Raw genomic sequence first — 11,056 nt, 5'->3', positions numbered from 1 at the left:
GCGGCCAACTTTGTTCGCCATCACTGAGGAAAACGATGCTGCCGTATGGGCCATGGTTGAGGCAGACATCAAGGTGACCGTGACTCATTTAGAGAAGGAGATAAGTAGATCCATCTGCTTGATACCTCACAGAAAACATAGGCTGAGCAAGGTTTCTGCACGCTGTGTGAGGCATCAGCTGACTCAGTCAGATGACTCAAGAGCAGAAGGAGGCTATGGTGACTTTGTGTCACAACATTCTGGCCAGGTTTGATGAGAGTCACTCAAACTTTGTCTGGGACATCATCAATGTCAATTAATCCTGGATCTACAGTTTCGGCCCTGAGGCCAAAAAACAGTTGTCTCAGTAGACCCCAGTTGGAGGTGCGCCACCACAGAAGTTCCAATGTGAGCGCAGCATGGCCAAGCTGTTTTTGTGGCCAAGACTAGTGATGTAGCTACTATAAGTACCACTCTTGCAGCAGCACACCATCACTGGGGACTGGGGCGCCTACCAATGACTGCCGCAAGTACTGAAAGTAATTTCCAAGTGCCATCCAAGAAGTCATGCTTGTGGTTCCCTTCTCCATCACAACAATGCACCTGCCCAAAAGTCCAGAAAAGTGGTGGATTTTCTGGCCCATGAACGCATCTAGGAGCTTAGTTATACACCGTACCGTCCAGACCTGGCCCCCTGTGACTTTTTCATGTTCCCACAAATCAAGCGCAAGATGTGTGGGATTTGTTTTGAGTCACCCGAAGCTTCAGTGGAGACCATCATCCAGCATGTAGAATACTGTATATACGTTCTTTGGGCTGGTGCAGCTGCTTCACCAAGTGGTTTGAGCACATGCAACTTTGCATAGACTCCCCTTGCAAATACTTTAAAAAAAAATGTAATGTTCACTTTGTTTGCAAAAATAATACTTTTGTGTATCCAGAAAATTATTGCACACAACTCATACAGTACATCATATATGCTTTATTAAATTACAGCATAATTTTCATGTTTATCTCCAGCCTGATCTGATGTATGCCTGGATCAAGATTTAGAACAAGGTTAAAATAATTACTGTAGATCATTCCCAGTTTGTGAAGTATTTGAAATCGGCCATCAGAAATATACTTCTAATTTATGTAAATTAAAAGGTGAAACTGAGTCAATATTTAAATCAATAATTCCAATCCTTCTACATACTGACCAAATTGATTTGCCACAGGTGTATAAAATCAAGCTCCTCCTACAGTAGCTTAGCAGTTTCCATTTGCAAATATTTGTCACATAAAATGGGTCGTTCTGAAGGGCTCATTGACTTTAAGCGTGGTAATGTGAAGGATGTCACCTTTGCAAAAAGACGGTTCGTAAACTTTCATCCCTGCTGGATATTCCATGGTCAACTGTAATTATTAGAAAGTGGAAACATTTAGGAACAACTGCGTAAAATCACATAGCGGGGTCAACAACTGCTAAGGTCTATGTATGTCTCATATTGAACATTTCTATAAGCTTCTCCAACGCCATATTTAATATAAGCTTTACTACATACTATGTGGCCATCTACCTTTAAATTATGGTGGCGTAACTGTGGTAGGGTGGGCTCTCTCTTACATATTTTTGGTACTGCCTGGCACTCTCCAATCTTTGAATTTCAGTCTTTGCCCTTATCTCTACACGGTGAGATCCCTGCTATGTTCAATTTTGACTATGAGATTTCCCTTGAACTCCCCCAGAGCCCAGATAGCACAGATTGTACAGATTTTGACTATCTGTGCTTGAGATTTTGTCTATGTACGTTTTTGACTAAGTGCCAATTTTAACTATACTTTGTACTAGATTGTACACTAGATAGTCAAGATTGACTTGCCTGCACAGTCTATCTAGCCTTACGATACCGACCCCACGGGAGCGCGCATCGGGATCGAATCTGTATTGCAAGCTGCCTAACACCTTGAGATATGCACTAACTTTTCATAAGATTTTGACTATATAGTCAAGATCTGACAGATTTATCTCACCGTGTGTACACACATAAGGTTTTTATCCTTCATATAGCCCCAGACCCTATCACATCCTAGTCCTGGGATATCTGCATTTGTGTAAATGCCTAGAAACATAAAAATCGCTGTCTGCCATGATTTAAAGATGGCCGCCATTTTGAAAAAGGAATCAAGTAAAACAATATATTAGTGGTTTTGAACTATTGGCATATAGGGGAGATAACTGACAAAAATGATTTTATTTTTTTAGTGGTTAGGACCACTTTGTGTGGATTGACCCACAGATAAGGAATGTCCTTACATGACAATAGTGAAATACGTAATTTATCTATGACGACTAGTAATGTCAAAGGTTGACCAATTACAGTATAAGGATATCTTCCCAGTGGTTTATAAAAGGATTCACAACACTCATGCATTATAAATGTATTTTTCTTGAAAGTTATATAGTGGTTAATGGCAAGCTTTCTTCAAAACTGCAGCTTAAATCCCTCTTTTGTGGCTGCCCATTAACCACTCTAATAATGCACAAAGTTCTTCTACTTAATTTAAAAGCCCTCCATTAATTTCCTCCCTCCAGTAACTATGTATTTCATTACTTACTGGGACCGAAAGCTCATAGGAAGCTGTGCACTTACTATAATCCCCCAATTTATCAATGTTCTTTTGGGTCCATTCCATTAACTTGATTACAGGTATACAGTATATTCATGGAATTGTACTTTTTAATCTTTCCGTCATTAGTCTTGTACATTCTGGGCCTAGTCCAGGGAGATGCACGTGTGCCTACATTGCCTGCTAAGAAATAAAGGCAAGTCTTCGCTTGGATTCAGATATGTCTGAGCCTGCAGCTGCAGTGCTCATATCCATCTACTTGTGAAAGTAGTCATCATCACTACCAGCGCACATTTGTACCAGCTCTATACTTGGTGCAAGAGATCCATCTCAGCCTGATATTCTTCCTACTGCCCCCTCCATGCTTTCAGAACTTAAACCGGGGGGGGGGGGGAGCTCATTCCAAGATGATCGTAGCTGTGCAAAATGTAGCACAGCTATGATCATTCACACTGACATGCCCCCCCCCCCCCCCACGAAACGGCTGCTAAATGCCGTCGTTCTGCCCCGCCCCCGCCCAGCGTCCGCCTCTACCTGTCAATCAGGCAGAGGTGAGCGTAGCGGCCCGGCGGCCGGCGGCGTATGCGCAGTTCTGACCCGATCGCACCACTGCGATAAACTGCAGCGTACGATCGGGTCAGAATGACCCCCTATGTGCGAATGCCCACCCAGTTATACCCAATTAGCTGGAAGTGGATGCAACTCTGAACCACTCGTAATTGCTAATTGTTGCTTCTACTCAGCTTGCATACAAGCACAGTGCAAAAAAACGCAGGAAAGATATTTATTTTTACACAAGCAACATTTATTCTGTATATGTATTAAGTTGTTGGTTAAAAAATTTTTATAGAAATATATCTGAGTTAAGTCTAGACACAGGCCACTAGTAATACAATGCAGTTATCATGAAATATTGCAGTTAAGTGAACTGGTGAATGACATGTACATAACAGAAATTTGAGTCACATAGCTGTTTAGGAGAGCTTGCAAAGGGCTCAACCGAAGTATTTCAGCAAGTGCCTCTGCTGCAGACATTGTGCTTCCTGTTGAATCATGGCTTCCTGACTATGTATTACTGGCAGTATTTCTTTAAATTTTAAGACCATTGGTGTATTCCAATTAAGGTCAAAAACGTATTTGAATACTAGCGTTTTCCCACAGATTCACTCACGTGGATGTCTGTTATTAAACAGCTGGACTCATTTTACAAAGACAGTAGTGCCATCTAATATTGTGATGTATATTTTATATTGTACACATTGATCACAAAATATCTTTGTAAACAATACATATGGGGTAATTCAGATCTGATCGCAGCAGCAAATTTGTTAGCTGGTGGGCAAAACCATGTGCACTGCAGGTGTGGCAGATATGTGCAGAGAGAGTTAGATTTGGGTGGGTTATTTAGTTTCTGTGCAGGGTAAATACTGGCTGCTTTATTTTTCCACTGCAATTTAGATTTCAGTTTGAACACACCCCACCCAAATCTAACTCTCTCTGCAAATGTTATATCTGCCACACCTGCAGTGCAAATGGTTTTGCCCAACTGCTAACAAATTTGATGCTGCGATCAACTCGGAATTACCCCCATGTGCACTGCAGATATAACATTTGTAGAGAGAGTTAGATTTGGGTGGGTTATATTCAGTGGTGCAAGTGGGCGGGTACGGGTGGGTACGGCGTACCCGTAAGAATTTAGCCGTGGGTACGCCGTACCCACACCGACGGGCCGCTGCTCCTCTTCCCTCCCTCCCTCCCTCCCTGTGCTGCTCCCCGCCGCCCGCCGTCCCTGCCGCACCCGCTGCTGATGTGAGGGGAGGAGAGCGCAGCCTGCGCCTCTCCTTCCCCTCAGTCTCCGGCGGTTGTCTCAGTTTAATTCAGCGCAATCCGTGAGCCAATCAGAGCTCGCGGATCGGCGCTGAATTAAACTGAGACAACCGCCGGAGACTGAGGGGAAGGAGAGGCGCAGGCTGCGCTCTCCTCCTCTCACACTGACACACAGACAGACGGCAGCGGTGAGCAAGGGGGGGAGGCCAGCATGTATACCTGGCACGGGGGGCATATATACCTGGCACTGGGGGATATCTGGCACTGGGGGGGGGGGCAGGTATAACTGGCACTGGGGGATATCTGGCACTAGGGGGGGGGGGCATGTATACCTGGCACTGGGGGCATATCTGGCACAGGGGGGCATATATTCCTGGCACTGGGGGATATCTGGCACTGGGGGTGGGGGCAGGTATAACTGGCACTGGGGGCTTGTATAACTGGCACTGGGGATATCTGGCACTGGGGGTGGGGGGCATGTATACCTGGCAACGGGGGGCATATCTGGCACAGGGGGGCATATATACCTGGCACTGGGGGATATCTGGAACTGGGGGGGGGGGGCATGTATAACTGGCACTGGGGGATATCTGGCACTGGGGGGGCATGTATATCTGGCACTGGGGGCATATCTGGCACAGGGGGGCATATATACCTGGCACTGGGGGATATCTGGCACCGGGGGGGGCATGTATACCTGGCACTGGGGGGCATATATACCTGGCACTGGGGGATATCTGGCACTGGGGGGGCATGTATACCTGGCACTGGGAGCATATCTGGCACTGGGGGGGACTTGTGTCCCTGGCACTGGGGGATATCTGGCACTGGGGGCATATCTGGCACTGGAAGGACATGCGTATCTGGCACTGGGGGCATATCTGGCACTGGGGGGACATCTGTATCTGGCACTGCGGAGACATGTGTATCTGGCACTGGGGCATATCTGACACTGAGGGCATATCTGGCAATGGGGGCATACTTGTGTATCTGGCACTGGGGGCATAGCTGGCACTGGGGGCATACTTGTGTATCTGGCATTTCTGTATCTGGCACTGTTGGGCAATGTATATATGACACAGTGGGGGCATTTGTGTATCTGGCACTGTGGGGCAATGTGTATCTGACACTGTGAGGCAATGTATATTTGGCACTCTGGGGGCATTTCTGTATCTGGCACTGTGGGGCAATGTGTATCTGGCACTGTGAGGCAATGTGTATCTGGCACTGTGAGGCAATGTGTATCTGGCACTCTGGGGACATTTGTGTATCTGGCACTCTGGGGACATTTGTGTATCTGGCGCTGTGGGGCAATGTGTATCTGGCACTGTGGGGCAATGTGTATCTGGCACTGTGGGGCAATGTATATCTGGCACAGTGGAGGCATTTGTGTATCTGGCACTGTGGGGCAATGTATATCTGCATACCTCCCAACATGACCCTCTCCAGGAGGGACAGAATGCTCTGCTCCTGGACTTTCCTCTTAATGGATGATTGCCTGCACCTGTGGTAAACAGGTTAATGGATAAGAAAGGTGTTTCACCACAGGTGCAGGCAATCATACATTAAGAGGGAAGTCCAGGAGCAGAGCATTCTGTCCCTCCTGGAGAGGGTCATGTTGGGAGGTATGTATCTGTCACTGTGGGGCAATGTATATCTGGCACTGTGGGGCAACGTGTATCTGGCACTATTTGGGTCATACGTGTATCTGCCCATTCCCCCATATGTGTACCACGACCCCATTTCCATTGGCCACGCCCATGTGGCATTTGGCCACATCCACTTTTTTGCGCGCGCGCGCGCACACAGTACCCGTAAGACATTTTTTCTACTTGCACCACTGGTTATATTGTTTCTGTGCAGGGTAAATACCGGCTGCTTTATTTTTACACTGCAATTTAGATTTCGGTTTGAACACACCAGACCCAAATCTAACTCTCTCTGCACATGTTATATCTGCCCCCCACCCCCTTGCAGTGCACATGGTTTTGCCCATTAGCTAACAAATTTCATGCTGCGATCAGACCTGAATTAGGCCCATTGTTTTTACATATATGTGTTTGCAGTTTTTCCTTCAGGAATTAACACAAAAAGATTCCTGGAGCTACTAACTTGTGTGCAAGCCACGTAAAGCTGCCCATGGGAGAGCTGGTCCTGAGATCTATGCCTGCAGCCCTGAGCATTTGCCCCTGCAATTTGTTGATTGTCATAGTTAAGCAGATGCTTAGAAGAAACTGCAGGTGCTTGAATTCAAAAGGAAAATTGTCTCACCTGTGCCACATCTGGTTCGAATCTCTGCCTCCCTTAGGGTCCTCTGCAAAGCAGTCACTTGAAGTTGGGTTCTATTGCATAACTTGGGCACAGTCAAGTTCCGCAGAAGCATGATCAGAACATCAACTTTCAGTGCAGTGCTGTATGCTGTTTTTTTCCTTTATTGCTCTTCTTCCTGATGCCAATACGAACAGACAAACACATAAAAAGTCCAAATATTTTTTTTTTATCTCCATAGTTCGTAAACAGCCACTAGAAGTGACACGCCCCTATTTTCAGTGACCGCGACCCTTGTGGAATGTGGCCATGTCCATTTATTTGACGCGCATCTTTGGCGAGTGCACACAGTACCACTGAGACATGTTTTCTACTTGCACCACTGCCTTTTGGACACAGTCCAGTACACATGGCAGAGACATAGCCTCAGGAATAAAATTGCTGTGAGATAACTGGATAGAGTTGACACCTTCCCTGAAGAATTGCGGAATAACAGGAGAACTAACCAAGGGACTTACTAAAATTACCTGTTGCACAAACTCCAGGGAAATTAAAAACCTTTTCAGACCACTATGCCCAGTCGCACCCGGGATTTGTACACTACACAGGTCCTTTCTGGGTACAACCTGGCTGAGACCCCTTTCAGACTAGCGGCCAAACTCGGCTTATTGCCGAGTTGGGGGGGTCACCTCTGCTGCATCCCAAGGCGCTGCTTACAGATGACATGATCTCCAAGAACTACCTCTTCCTATTCAGCGAAGGGTGCTGGGTTGCATCAACTCGGCTTACCTGTTCACACTGTACTGCGAGCCGGGTCAGTTGAGATACTGGATTGCTCGATCCAGGTTATTTCAACTGGCCCCTTTCAGACTGAGGTTGCTGCACGTTCATTGTACATAACACGGGTTATTGCTGGTGGTCTGAAAGGGATGTAACAGGGGACATATCAGGATCAGCTACTTATGAAAAATACATACCACTGAAGAAGTCAACAACTGACAAAACATATCCGGCATTAGCATTAGAGTGACCTCCAGTTAGGAAAGTTCCTCAGTGCCAGAGGAGCTCTAAACCCTATAAACGACTGAGACAGTTGAAGGGATAACAGCTACCCCAAAGTGAAGTCATACTAGTGTGAATTATTTCAAAAGAATTTCTTGTTATCACCTGTGCTCCACACAGGAAATGTGTAGCTCAATAAAGAGTGAAAATCACTGATAACATGAAATAGTACACAATATATATATATATATAGAGAGAGAGAGAGAGCGAGAGAGAGAGAGAGAGAGAGAGAGAGAGAGAGAGCTATCAAGCACTTTATCTCTAGAGTAAGAAATCCATTTTCTCCCCAATTGGGAGTATATAGATGTCAAAAAGTATAAAAACCTTAATGTAATGTCAGTTACTGTAACTCAGATTCATTCCAATGGAGACTATGGGGTATATTCAATACAGATGGGTCCACGTTTATCTTGACCTTTAATAGGATTAACTGAGACTGGGCAGTCGGACTTAATCCCCTGCTGTAATGATGTAATCCCCTGCTGTATTGTTCTCTGTATTGTATTTCATCTGAGAACAATTGATGAAGGGTTTATGCTAATAAGTCATGTTGTACCTAGGCGCAGAAAACTAGTCAAGATAACAATGGACCCATCTGTAGCTATCGGAAGCTGCCGTGTTCTCGGAAAGACGGCAGCTTCCGAAAGTTTTAGGTCGGAAGGGGTTCCGACCTATTCATTACGGCCTCATTTATTCCGACAAGTCGGGAAACCCGACTTGTCGGAATGCTGTCGGAATACACTCTGATCGGCGGTTTCAGCTGCCAATCAGCGTGCATTGTCGGAAGCGGGGCCAAACCCGACAGGTTTTAGCCCCGTTTCCGACAATCTCAATCCGACTTTAAAAAAAGTCGGATTGAGATAAGTGAGCAGAGAGCAGGAGACGGGGGAGCAGCGGGGAGAGCAGGGACCCAGCGGCAGCGGCTACCTGGCTCCAGCAAGCGACGTCCCGCTTGCTGGAGCCGGGTGGATGCAGCCATGAGCCTCCGCTGCTGCAGCCACTGCTCCCCCGTCTCCTCCTCTCCTCCGCCGTCCCCTCCGTCTCCCCTGGGTGGCCGCCTTCAACTCCACCTGGCGGCCCGCCTTTACCTCCCCCGAGGGGTGCCAACAACAACTTCTCCCGGCTGGCCGCCCCCACCTCCACCTCCTCCTCCCGGCTGGGGAGGAATGGACTTGACTCTTATAGGGGTATATTCAATAAGAGTCGGAATGGACCCGACTCTTATTGAATATACCCCTATAACCGTCTATTGTCTTAAATCAAAATATGAAAAGCAGTACATAGTCACTTCTGATACTTAGCTGTCTTCTAGAAACTATGGGGTATATGCAATAGCGGGCGAATTGGCAAAATAGGCGAATTCCGGGCCGTTTTCGCCTCCAAAAATCAATTCGCCTATGCAGTGCAGTCATTTTTCGCAAAAAAACGGCCCGTCAAAATTCGCCTTTTCTCAATTCGCCTTTTTCCGAATTCGCCTTTTCTGCAATGGTACAGATGCTGCAATTCGCCTCCAGCATATTCAATTCAAGTTTGGAAATTCGCCTGCAGTGCTTTTAGACAGCAAATTCGCGATTTTCACTCCGCCACACTTTGGAGGGTGAAAACAAATAAAAAAATTTTAAACATGTTTTTTTTTGTGTTTTTTTTTTTAGGAATAGCAGATCTATTTATATTAGAAGGGATTAGGTTTTTTTTTTTTTTTTGGGGGAGGCACAAATATTATTTATATATTTTTTAAAATAATATTTTTATTTTTTTATTTTTTTTATTGCTGGAACGGTAAAATCCGGGAAAAAAATGGCGTGGGGTCCCCCCTCCAAAGCATAACCAGCCTCGGGCTCATTGAGCTGGTCCTGGTTCTAAAAATGCGGGGAAAAAATTGACAGGGGATCCCCCGTATTTTTAAAACCAGCACCGGGCTCTGCGCCTGATGCTGGTGCCAAAAATACGGGGGACAAAACGAGTAGGGGTCCCCCGTATTTTTAACACCAGCATCGGGCTCCACTAGCTGGACAGATAATGCCACAGCCGGGGGTCACTTTTATACAGTGCCCTGCGGCCGTGGCATCAAATATCCAACTAGTCACCCCTGGCCGGGGAACCCTGGGGGAATGGGGACCCCTTCAATCAAGGGGTCCCCCCCCCAGCCACCCAAGGGCCAGGGGTGAAGCCCGAGGCTGTCCCCCCCCATCCAATGGGCTGCGGATGGGGGGGCTGATAGCCTTTGTGTTCAAAAAAAAAGATATTGTTTTTTCCATTAGTACTACAAGTCCCAGCAAGCCTCCCCTGCAAGCTGGTACTTGGAGAACCACAAGTACCAGCATGCGGGAGAAAAACGGGCCCGCTGGTACCTGTAGTTCTAATGGAAAAAAAATACCCAAATAAAAACAGGACACAGACACCGTCGACAGTAAAACTTTATTACACACTGCCGACACACACATACTTACCTATGTTCACACGCCGACATCGGTCCTCTTCTCCATGTAGAATCCCGGGGTACCTGAAAATAAAAGATCAATTATACTCACCTCAACAGGCTCCAGAGATAAATCCACGGACTTGGCAAAAAAAGAAAGCGCATTTACCCGCACCAAAAACGGACTGAAAGGTGTCCCATGCTGACACATGGGACACCTATCCACGATTAAGATCTGTCAGTGACAGTTGTCACTGACAGGTCTCTAAGCCAATCAGGAAGCGCAACTTCGTTGCGCTAACCTGATTGGCTGATCGCTGTGACAGCGCATCGCACAGCTCCCTCCATTATATTCAATGGTGGGAACTTAGCGGCTAGCGGTGAGGTCACCCGCCGGTCAGCGGTGACCGGCGGGTGACCCCACCGCTAGCCGCTAAGTTCCCACCATTGAAAGTAATGGAGGGAGCTGTGCGAGGCGCTGTCAGAGTACAGACGGCGTCCAGCCAATCAGATGAGCGCCACGGCAGTAGCGCTTCCTGATTGGCTGAAGGGACATCAGTGACAGGAGTCACGTGATGTCCCGGCATTCGGGGAAAGGATTCTAATGTGAAAACATTGGACCCCTTTCATTAGTCCGGTGGAGCGGGTGTTCGGTTTGTTTTTTTACAAAGTACGTGGATTTACCTCTGGACCTCTGGACGCTGGAAGGTGAGTATAATTTTTTGACAGGTACCCTCGGATCGTCGGAGATCGTTGCAGTCGGCGTGTCAACACAGGTAAGTATGTGTGTGTCGGTGTATGAAATAAAGTTTTACTATCAAGGTGTGTGTGTCCTGTTTTTATTTGGGTATTTTTTCCCCAGTAGTACTACAGGTACCAGCGGGCCCG

At 46.7% G+C, this 11,056-nt stretch overlaps 1 long non-coding RNA gene across 1 annotated transcript; it reads right to left on the bottom strand.

Annotated features, from left to right (window-relative positions):
- Positions 1–998: 998 nt before the first annotated feature.
- LOC134956851 (uncharacterized) lies at positions 999–8,643 on the bottom strand. Its single transcript, XR_010186233.1, has 3 exons — positions 7,477–8,643; positions 6,691–6,865; positions 999–1,377 (listed from the first exon to the last, which is right to left on the bottom strand). It is a non-coding gene; the product is annotated as an uncharacterized LOC134956851 (long non-coding RNA).
- Between the last annotated feature and the right edge of the window lie 2,413 nt (positions 8,644–11,056).

This window comes from Pseudophryne corroboree, chromosome 9 (genome assembly GCF_028390025.1).
Source record: "Pseudophryne corroboree isolate aPseCor3 chromosome 9, aPseCor3.hap2, whole genome shotgun sequence".
NCBI lineage: Eukaryota > Metazoa > Chordata > Amphibia > Anura > Myobatrachidae > Pseudophryne > Pseudophryne corroboree.
Note: the sequence above shows the minus strand (reverse complement) of the source record. Positions and strands in the feature narration are given on the sequence as shown.